Raw genomic sequence first — 12,310 nt, 5'->3', positions numbered from 1 at the left:
ATACCCACAACCCAAAAACCTCAGCCAACTTGAAATCTAAACTTGCACAACGATCACGAGCAGGTACGACAGTTATTTTTAAGGGGATTTTTTCAATATTATACCTAAAATTGATTTTATTTATAAAAATACTTTTAAGAAAATTATTGGCACAAATACCGTTATGCCACGTCAGCATACATACCAAAATTTTAAATAATTACCGAAAATAGAAAAAACTGGAAAATCTCGTTTCCAGAAATTTTCGCTTTTTAAGAGAGCTGAAAAAGGCAACCATTTAGTTGCTTTTAATGTAAATAAGATATCAATTGGTTACTTTTCTATTAAAAAAATTATTTTAGTATTTTACACATATATATAAATAATAAAATAACTATTTTAATATGTAAGAAATATATATTTTTCTGTCTTCAAAAAAAGACAACTAATATTAAAAGAAACTTTTTTGTTTCATTTTATATTTTTAAGCTATATTATGTTATTTTATTGTTTAAGATACCTTGGGATTACTTTTTTTTTTTTAATGTAACTCATATGATGTTTCAGATATTATTCAATTTATTTACAAATTATTTTATAAACCTATTAAAATAGTTTTATAAAAATAAGTTTATTTTTATTTAATCTTGTAGTGTCTAAATATATTGATGTCCATGTGATTACCTGAAAGGTATACGGGTTAACCGTAAGTATATTTAATTTTGTTTAAACTTAATGTGTGACTTTTTTTAAAATTGTAACTCATATGATATTTAAGATATTATTTAGTTTATTTATAAGTTATTTTATAAGCCTATCAAAATAATTTTATAAAAAAAAAATTATTTATAATTTAATCTTGTGATATCTAAATATAAAATAAAAAAAAATACTTTTTAGTAACCTATCAAGTTGTTTGGTACATTAATTTTGTTTAAGTTAAAAGATTAATTACTTAACAAAATATAATAGAAACAAAAATATTAAATTTGATTTCAGTTATCTTTTTATGTGACGTTCAAAAAATATATACTTCCTACATATTGAAAATGATCATCTTAAAAAATTAATTACAATAATATAACTCTTAAAAAAACCAAAAGAGTTATTTGTGAAGAAAAAATAAATTTTTTAAAACTTTTTTTTTTTTTTTTTTTTGAGATTGATAAATTTTTTAAAACTTGTAAAAGAAAAAAAAGTGAGAAATGAGTATATAAAGTTAGAAATTTATTTATATAGTTTTTAAAAAATATAAATAAAATAAAATAAGTGAGATATTTAAATGTCATGTCTTAAAAAAAAAAAATGAAGTTGTCAGATGTTTGATGTTTGAAAGAAAAAAGTTCAGAAATAAAATAATAAAAAAATAAAAAAAAGAAAGAGAGTCTCTAGAGACTCTGACTCTCGTCAGCTAAAAAAAAAAAAAGAAGAAAGACTGACTTTTTATTTAGGTACACAGTACCAATTTTGTTAAAATGGTTTCGGTAATGACAACATTTAATTATTGGACGGCATTTAGATAAATATTTTAAAAATTACGTATTGTAATGTAAATAACTCTATTTTTAAAGCCCAAAACTCGTATAATCCAAACCCATGCATACACCTAAAAATCGATCAATTTGCCTAATTTTCAATCCTAATATACCGTCCCTAATGAGATTCCATAATTATAATTATAATTATAATTAAATCTAAATTATAATTGAGATTCCATAATTAAAGTATAAGGAGTGTGAGGATGATTTTTTTCGATAGTAAAACTAATCAACATGAGTGGGAAGTTATTTTCGCTTCAGATGATTCATTTAATCATTTTTAATATTTAATTGTACTTTTGATTATGCTAGATTTTTATAATGTTTTTAGTTTGAGCTTGAGACTATAATTTTTTTTGTCTAATCTCTTGAACTTTGACATGTATCAAATCATGTTTTTGAACTTTTTAGGTCGTTAAAAACAGGGTTGTTCATCCGATTCAATCCGCACTTTTTTGGTCAAACAACATCAAATCCGCACTAAGTGCGGATTTCATTTTTAGATCGAATCCAATCCGCACAATAGCTCAAATCCAATCCAATCCAATCCGCAAAAGTGCGGATTGGATCGGTTACTTTGGATTGGTTACTTTTTATTATTAAATTATTTAATATTTATAAAAAAAATATTTTTTTTTCACATAACAAGCAATAAAATAAAACAAATTATAGTTATTTTATGTCTCTAACAACACGTTAAATAAATAAAATATCAAATAACAAATTCAAAGGAAGAAAAAAAATTGTATATATAAAAAAATATTTAATTTTATTTTAAATTGTATGTAGAAAAAAAATATATAAGAATAGAATATACATCTTATCTATTAAGTTTTGCAATATAATTGTATTATATGTATTAGACTTTTAAATTATTATTTTCTTTATGTTAAAATGTTATTTGTATATATAATTTTTTTTTTTTTAATTTTGTTATAAATATGTGTGGATTGGATTGGATCTGTTACTTTTACAATTAACATCCAATCCGCACAAGTGCGGATTTTGAATTTTTCAATCCAATCCAATCCGCACAAGTGCGGATATCCACACTTTGCGGATTGGATTGGATTGGATCGGCTATTTTATGAACACCCCTAGTTAAAAATTTCCCTTGAATTATTGAAATTGTTAGATTTAAGGACTTTTGTCTAATTTTATTAATATGACGATTACCCATATATGTATATACTAAATCTTGCTACTCCTCGAATTTTGATATTTACTAAATCATGACTCTTGATCTTTCAAAAGTATAAAATTGTGTCATCTAAATTTTTACCCACATCAGATTTTGTTTGGTAAAATTGGACAAAAATCTTTAAATTTAACAATCTCAATAGTTCGAGAAGAATTTTTAACGACCTGAAAAATTCAAGAGACATGATTTAATACATGTCAATTCGAGATGTAAAAATCTAAATCAGTCTTTTTCTTTTATTTGAGTCATGACATAAAGATGTATATTATATGACTTAATTGAATAAGACTTAAGGAACAAAATTTGATTATAGAGATGGAGTCAGACGATGAATGAAACTAGATCATGATGTTACTGACGAAGGAATGAGTTGCCCGTAAAATATATTCTAATTCCATTCACCTCAATTATACAAATGAATTAAATGAGAGCACACAAGTCTTCCCATAATTAATTGACATTTCAAAATAATCAATGACAAAATAAATGACACTAGCTTAAGATACAATAATTGTAATTTTGTCAATGTGAATTTGACCTTTACCTTATACATCTCTTCTATGTTGATCTAGCTATAGTCTTTGGTTTCGTAAGAGAATAGTAATAGTAAATAATGGAATAACAATAACAATAGTAATGTGAATTATGTGATTAAATTAGATGTTGGTTTGTTGTTTAAAAGAGTATTGGAATCAAAATTATTTTCTCGAGTGAAAATATAATAAAATAAATGGTATATTAATAAAAATATCTCTAATTTAATTTGGTAAAGTCAATATATAAGGATATTAAAGTTATTTTATTTAATTATTTTAAATTAATTTATTTTATATATAAATTAGTAATGTAATGTTCATTACATAGCTTTTTAAATGTGTGCATAAATCGATCCAATTTAATGATAATTGACCGATTTAATTACAACGACGGCTAAACATTAGATATTCAATTGTGATTGGATCAAATTAGATATTATTTTTGAATATCCAATTCAATCGGATCGAATATTAGATGGGGTGTTTAAAAATCCAATACATCCAACATCTTATCAAATTAATTAGTATTTTCATTTAGTTTGGATAAATAATTATATTTTATAATGTTATATGTAAAATATATATATATAAAAATTAACATTAAAATTTTACTCTTTTTTTCTTAGTTTAGATGAATCGAGTCCAATCCAATACATACTGGACTTAAAATATTGGATAGATCCGATCCGATCCAAAAAAATACTAGGTCCAAAATATTGAATAAATCCAAATTAACTAATAAATATATTTAAAATATATCCAATAGATAAAATTGATCTAATCGAACATCCAATGAATGTTTGATTGATTGGATGATTGAAATTAATTGGATCGGATAAAAAAATCTATCATCCAATATATAATTGGATCTGATTTGAATATGCCTAAAAATATTAGATGTGGTACAATAAACACTACAATTTTCAATGTAATAAGGATTATAATGGAAAAGATTATAAAAAGTAAAATGATAAAGTAAACATGATAATGGATACATGCATTTCATTACGAAACCTAAAACCAAACATGTCATAAATTTCTTACAATATGCATATTTTTTTTTTTTTGTAAAAAGAATATATGTTTATTTTTTTAAGCAACAATTCATATGAGTAATAATAAGATTTTTTTATTTTTACATTTAAAAGCATTTTTTTTTTTTTTTTGTATTTATACAAAAATATACGAAACAATCTAAATCGTAATTCAAATTCACAACTACGGTAACAATTTAAACTGTAAAAATAAAAAATAAAAAATGTTAAAAAATAATATATAGAGTGATTCTCCCGACTAATATGTTTACCCAAAATGTACACCAAATTAACCTAAATAATAAAATTGACTAAACTTAGAAAAAATAACTCAAAATTAATTCAAAACTAACTAATTAAAACATAAGAAAAAAAGAGTTAATAACATACTTAGCCTTTGGTTAAATAATAAATTTATAAAGACCGACAAAAAAACTAAAATACATGTAAAACTATAAGTAAAAAACAAATAAAGAAATCAAGCGCTATTATTGTCATTTTGATAAAAATAAATTAACTACTTAAAAAAAAAAAAAGACTAATTATTTTGTGATACAACACTGTCAAAGTTTGTCTAAAAAGGAAAGACATTGCATGTGTAATAAATTAATGTGAGAAAAGTACTGAACTTTGTGAAGTACTCGCTTAGAAGGGCGAGTGAGGATGGGATGTGATTTTAGTAAAAACAGTTGGGAAGATGGGCATTGCAAAGTTACCATATGCTGTAAATGGAAATAAAATCCCCTACATTATCTCACAGCTTGATTATTTTACCAATTCTGTCATTTTCCAGTGCTTGTAAATAACTTTACATTAAATAATAACTATGATGGAGTTTTTCTGATAATTATGTTGAATATTACTTGTATAACTGTTTTAAAGGAATGGGAAAAAAAAAATACGGTTTTGTTGAATTGTAAGTAAGGTGTTTTTGTTACAATTACTTTATTTTGAGGAAGGTATCTGTCTATTTTTTAAATATTACTATTATAAGTATAACAGACAAATTCAATACACAAGCCATAAAGGTGAATTCAAATGTTTGATATTATCCCTTCAAATAGAGCAACGGAAAATGAGTGAAAAATAAAATTAAATGAAGAGTTTTATTGTTGAAATAAAGTACATTTTTCCTTAATTATTTTTCGTCCAATATATATATATATATATATATATCTTATGGGGAAATTACTAGGGGACTACCGACCACGTATGGCACTTAATAATTTTATTATATTAGAAATTCAAAAGAATTAGAGAGGAAACAATTTAAAGAAAGAATCATCTAAAAAAAGAAAATGAAAGAAAATTGATATTGGTCTTACACTTTGTAGTTAATTCTTCACTCAAACTAATTTGACTTTCATTACGCATTTCATTATTGATGGGTTCTACTGTACTTTTTATATAAATGGCTGAACAATGACAAATTAATGTTGGTGATTATAGCTTGATAGTATTATACTACCAAAACAACCCTTTAAGTCATTGTCATTAATTCTAACATTTATTGGAATTGAATTTAGTTTTAAGCCATTTCTCCAAATAGAAAACAAAATGTTTTAAGCCAATTAAGCATGAGCACTCTCAAAAATTTTCTTTACTTTATCATTTAACATATTTCTCCATTTCACCTCAAATTTTATATTACATCATATAATTTAGGGAGTTTTTCAATAATATACGTAAATTGTAAAAATAATTACACAATTGTTGTCAGCTATTTTAATCAATCTTATACCGTACCGTACAAATTAATATCACCTCTTTTCTTGTCATTTTCTTAAGTCCTAGTTTATCACTTTTTTCCCCTTCTCTTTCTTTACTGCATTTGCATGGCAGCTTTTGTTTGTTTTTTTTTTTCTTTATTTTTTATTATTAATTTTTGTTTACATCTATGTCTAACTTTCTCTCTTATAATTTTAATAGAAGAATTTTAGCTTCATCGTAATTTGACTCAAGATTGGTACCTACTCAACCTATTTAATTATTTTAATACGTAATAAACATATATTTTTTCACTCTTACAATATAAGATACTTGGAATAAAAAGTAATTTTTTAATTTCTTTTACATATTTTAGATTATTTTTTTAAAGAAAACAATTAACTAAATTTTAAACTCAAACAAAATTAAATATTTCATAATAATCTTTTTATTTATTTTATATTTAAAAGTTACTATATGTAATTAAAAAGTAAAACGCTAAGATACGAATTAGTTTTTCTTTAATCATATACATTTCATTATTTAAAGAAACTAAATAGTATCTTAATCATAACAAAATTAATTACATTACTAAAACTCTGCTTTAAGTAACAATATATATTTTGTCTTATTTAAAATAAGTTTATGTTACTTTTTATATTCGTAGCAACATTTTTATTACTTTCCAAACATATTTAAAAATTTAATGAGCTACGATAAAGTATAAGTATTTACCACATAACTTATGAGTTATGAGTACAACTATAAGTATAATAATTTTCATAGTATAACTAATTGTATAATGTTTAAAATATTATTTAGTTACTTTATTGTTTTTTAAAAAATATATTAAAATAACTTTATTAATAGACTTGTTCTATATATATTATTTAGTAACTCATAAATTCGGTTACTTATTTAACATACATCTAGAGTACTTTTTTTAAACAACTTTTCAAGTTAATTGTAAGTATATTTAAAAAATTAATAATTATAATTACATATAAAAGTTTCAGATACTATTTAGTACCCTTTGGGGAACTTATTGAAATTGCTCTATAACACAAGCTGAAGAAGAATACAATCGGTTAACTTTTAATAACTCGTAATTTGTAAAATTGGTTAATTGGTTAGTTTATTAAATTTCAATAAAATTTAAACTTTGACCATTTTTTAGTTTTTTTCATTGAAATATATGGTTAATTATTTAGAAAAAACTAAAAAAATAAATATATTTTTTTCAATCATCTTTATTGGCGAAGGAGAAAAAATATAGGCTTCTTACATTTCAAAATGACCATCTTAAAGAGTAAATTACAATTGTGTAATTTTTGAGCCTAAATAATTAGGGAAATTTGATTTTTTATACTTAAAAAACTAAAATATTTTATTCTTAAACCAATACATTTTAAACTAACAAAAATATAACACTTTTCTCAAAACCCCAAAAATACCCTCAAACTCTCACAGCATCTTCTTTCTCTCTCTATCTCGGCATCCCACACCCCAGGTCCCATGGTCGGACCATGGGGTCCGACCAATCGGACCCATCGGACCCCATGGTCCGACCATCGGACCGGGCTTTTTTTTTTCTTTCATTTCTTCATTCGATTTGAGAGAGACGAAGAGAGAGAGGGGTCCGAATGTCCGATGGTCGGACCATGGGGTCCGATTGGTCGGACCCCATCGGACCCCATGGTCCGACCATCGGACCTGGGGCTTTTTTTCTTTTTCTTTTTTGTTTTCGAACTGATGGACCGGCGGTGAAGAGGGGGGCTGGGATTCGTGGGCTTCGACCGTCGGTGATGAGGGGGCCTGGGAATCGTGGGACCGGCGGTGACCTGGGCTTCGACCGTCGTTTGGGTTGGGGTTGGGATTCGTGGGTGAGGGTGGTTCGGGTTGGGATTTTCGTGGGTGAGGGTGGTTCGGGTTGGGGTTGATCGTGGGTGAGGGTAGTCGACGCCGTGGGTGAGGGTGGTTCGGGTTGGGGTTGATCGTGGGTGAGGGTTTTCGTGGGTGAGGTGTTAGAGATTTTATAACAATGGAAGAAAATCAAGATTTATTACAACTCTATTGTAAAATAATACAAGGATTAAAATAAGAGATTGATTAAATATATGTTACAATACATATATATACACTATATATATTACATATATATATGAAAGGTAGAAGAGAATATTACAACACATGTAATATAATATATGTATATATATAACAAGAGAGAATAATATATATAAACACTCACTCACAACCTTGAGTGTAGATTAGTGGGGATCACCATGACTTGAACAAGGTATTACACCTTTGTCCAAAAGCTTATTTCCCCCTATCTCTAAGCACTAAGGGAACTCTCTAGGAAATAGCTTTGGGAATTATCAAGCCTTTTAGGGTTTTCTAGCAATGTGCTTTTTTGATAGAAAACTTCTTTTTCTCTCAAATGAGCACATTAGACTCCTTTATATAGTGTTTAGGTGATCACACTTGGAATTCAAACTCACCATCTCATTTCTCTCATATAATGAGCATTAATATAGTTTGTAACAACTATATTTCAAACCATTTGAATCCTATCATCAAATTGTGTAACATCTCTTTTATTACACAATATTATGATCAACCAAAAGAAGTTACAAAAGCAATTAACTTTGTAACTCTTCTCCATGTTATAAAGTGTAGGTTACAATTTTAGGTTAAATAAATTATATGTTACACAATTTATTTACCAAACACCTAATACATATTATTCACATAATAATATATATTACTACATTTTAATCTACACTTATTATATTATAAAATAATATAACAATCCCCCACTAGATTAAAATGTGTAACACACTTGTAACATTTATTTAATCAATCAAAATATTATATCAAAATATAACATTCCCCCACTTTGATTGAATAAATACACACTTTCAAAGAAGTCTTGCTTAGGTGCATTAGGTAAAATGTCTTTCGACTTGAATTTTACCTTAGTGTAGTTACCACAAAGTTTGATGAAATTTTGGTTGCCGTAGCATTGAACCACTATTTCTTTAGTACAAACCGGTGATAACACACACACCCTCGCTAATGCTCACTTGAGACCGCTTGTCTCGCTCTTGCACCGTTAATGGCCATGTGCAAAATTCCAATTCATAGACTCTCTAGAGAATACTCCCAATTCTCATAAGAGGCGGCACCACCTCTAGTCCATATAGGTGGAGTTTTAGTGTCTCACCACTCGTTAGACACTTCTTAAGCTTAAGTGAGTTTTCTTAAGCTTAAGCTCCATTAAAAAACCTTTTGGTTTTAACCCTCAATTTTACAACATGTACTCATCCATAGATGGGACAATTGAGTACCACATTCACTCTATTGACTTGTTATTACCTATTGAACTTAAGACTAGATTTTTACTAGTGTTAAGATAGGTTACCATCAATGAGCAAAACGCTAAGGGAGTTCAGGTCCCATCCCTCGAAAATTCATGCTTTAATCTTGTACGGAGATTAAGCGATTTGTTATAACCTCTCACTATTGATTCCATGTGAATCATGCATGCCAAAAATATAGTGTTCACTTTGTGACCACTTTTCTCCTTAAGTACTTAAGCTTTGAAAATTTAATCATAAAAGATTAATTTTCACACAACTCAAATTCTCAATAATTTTGATACCATGCATATCAAAATTAAACACTAATTTAGACACCAAACATATCTAAATTATACTTTATTTTAAGACACCAAACATGTCTTAAACTTTTCATATTGGAGTATCACCCCCACACTTTCACATTTCACTATCAAGATAATATCTTGATTTTAAAATATAAAAGACCACTTTGTCTCTATAATTTTCTTAAATTTAATTTCCTTCTTGAAATTATTTTTACCAAAAATTTGACACCAAATATGTCAATATTTTCACTTATGCACATAGCCAAACTTGATTTAGAATTTGAATTCAAAATCAAATAAATTAATCAACAATGTCTCAACACATTGTGGCTCACCCCCACATTTCTAGCATAGTGTATATAAAATATCACTTTTGTGTATTTCCTCTTGAAATGACTTTTTAAGGTCACCTTAAAAAATATCATTTGACATTTTTAGTTTTCTCAATAAATCTAAAATGTCAAACTCACATTACTACTCATAAAATAATGTGATTATTTTACTCATAATTTATGGTTATCTCCTTATTGAAATTAGCCCAAAATTATACCAAAGTTTACAAAATTCTCAACAATTTTGTTCACAACTTTGATCATTTAAGATTCAAAATTGCTTCTCCAATTTTGTTATCTTTTCACTATTTTTGAATCCACAATGATTCATTTACTTTGAGTCTAAAATTGCTCTTTCAATGGATTACAATGCAAGTCCAATAAAAGTGTAACTCTCATAGTCCACTTTTCCTTATCTCATAATATGAGATGATTATCTCTTATAATCCAATAAAAGATGTAACTTCTCAAAATCCATCTTTTATTATCTCATAAAGTGAGATGTTCACCACCAAATTGAATAAGAATTCAAATCTATTCTTTATTCACAAAATAGATGATAATAATTTTCACATCAATAGTAATAAACACTATTATATTACTATCAACATTATTATCATACTATATAACTCCATACATTAATATAATAAGTATGTTACTAATCAACATCTTATATGTAACATACACATAATGTCAATATTAAATTCACAAATATATATGTTACATATCTCATATATATAACATATATACTATAATATACATATCATATACACATAATATATCTATTTATTACACAACTATATATATTACATACCTCACACATATATAACATATATATACACATTAATATACATAATATATATTATATACACATATATAACATATATTATATATGCATGTCTCACATAAATACATAAAAGTAATTATTTCTACATATTTAATCTCACTAATATATATTATATCACATGCTCTACATATATATAATATATATTACTCATACATACATATTATATATTATATATCTCACATATATACATATAATAGCATGATATAAAATTTAAATATCATATTATATACTACTATATATATTAATATGACACAAACACATAATCACATATATGTCACATATATATAACTCATATATATATATATTATATATTACTATCATATAAAATAGTAAATCACGTAATATTCACCATCATGCTCACCCATGAATGGCTTTCACATAAAATCTCTTATCCTTGTATTCTCACAATCTTGATTTATCACCTCTTCCATTGAAAAGGGATAAGCTTTTGATTGTTAGAGATTTTATAACAATGGAAGAAAATCAAGATTTATTACAACTCTATTGTAAAATAATACAAGGATTAAAATAAGAGATTGATTAAATATATGTTACAATACATATATATACACTATATATATTACATATATATATGAAAGGTAGAAGAGAATATTACAACACATGTAATATAATATATGTATATATATAACAAGAGAGAATAATATATATAAACACTCACTCACAACCTTGAGTGTAGATTAGTGGGGATCACCATGACTTGAACAAGGTATTACACCTTTGTCCAAAAGCTTATTTCCCCCTATCTCTAAGCACTAAGGGAACTCTCTAGGAAATAGCTTTGGGAATTATCAAGCCTTTTAGGGTTTTCTAGCAATGTGCTTTTTTGATAGAAAACTTCTTTTTCTCTCAAATGAGCACATTAGACTCCTTTATATAGTGTTTAGGTGATCACACTTGGAATTCAAACTCACCATCTCATTTCTCTCATATAATGAGCATTAATATAGTTTGTAACAACTATATTTCAAACCATTTGAATCCTATCATCAAATTGTGTAACATCTCTTTTATTACACAATATTATGATCAACCAAAAGAAGTTACAAAAGCAATTAACTTTGTAACTCTTCTCCATGTTATAAAGTGTAGGTTACAATTTTAGGTTAAATAAATTATATGTTACACAATTTATTTACCAAACACCTAATACATATTATTCACATAATAATATATATTACTACATTTTAATCTACACTTATTATATTATAAAATAATATAACATGAGGGTGGTTCGGGTTGGGGTTGATGGTGGGTGAGAGTCGGCTGAGCATTTACAAAGGGGAGGGGTAGTTTTAGAAAATTGGTAAAATAGTCATACATTACAAATTTTAATAAGTATGCATTTAAGAAAAAAATTATAAAGTTATGTAGGTATGGAAATTCAAATTTCCCAATAATTATCAATATGGCCAAAAAAAAAGTTTTTTAAACTTTTAAAAAAGGATAGA

Source organism: Cannabis sativa, chromosome 1, assembly GCF_029168945.1.
Source record: "Cannabis sativa cultivar Pink pepper isolate KNU-18-1 chromosome 1, ASM2916894v1, whole genome shotgun sequence".
NCBI classification, from domain to species: Eukaryota; Viridiplantae; Streptophyta; class Magnoliopsida; order Rosales; family Cannabaceae; genus Cannabis; species Cannabis sativa.
Note: the sequence above shows the minus strand (reverse complement) of the source record.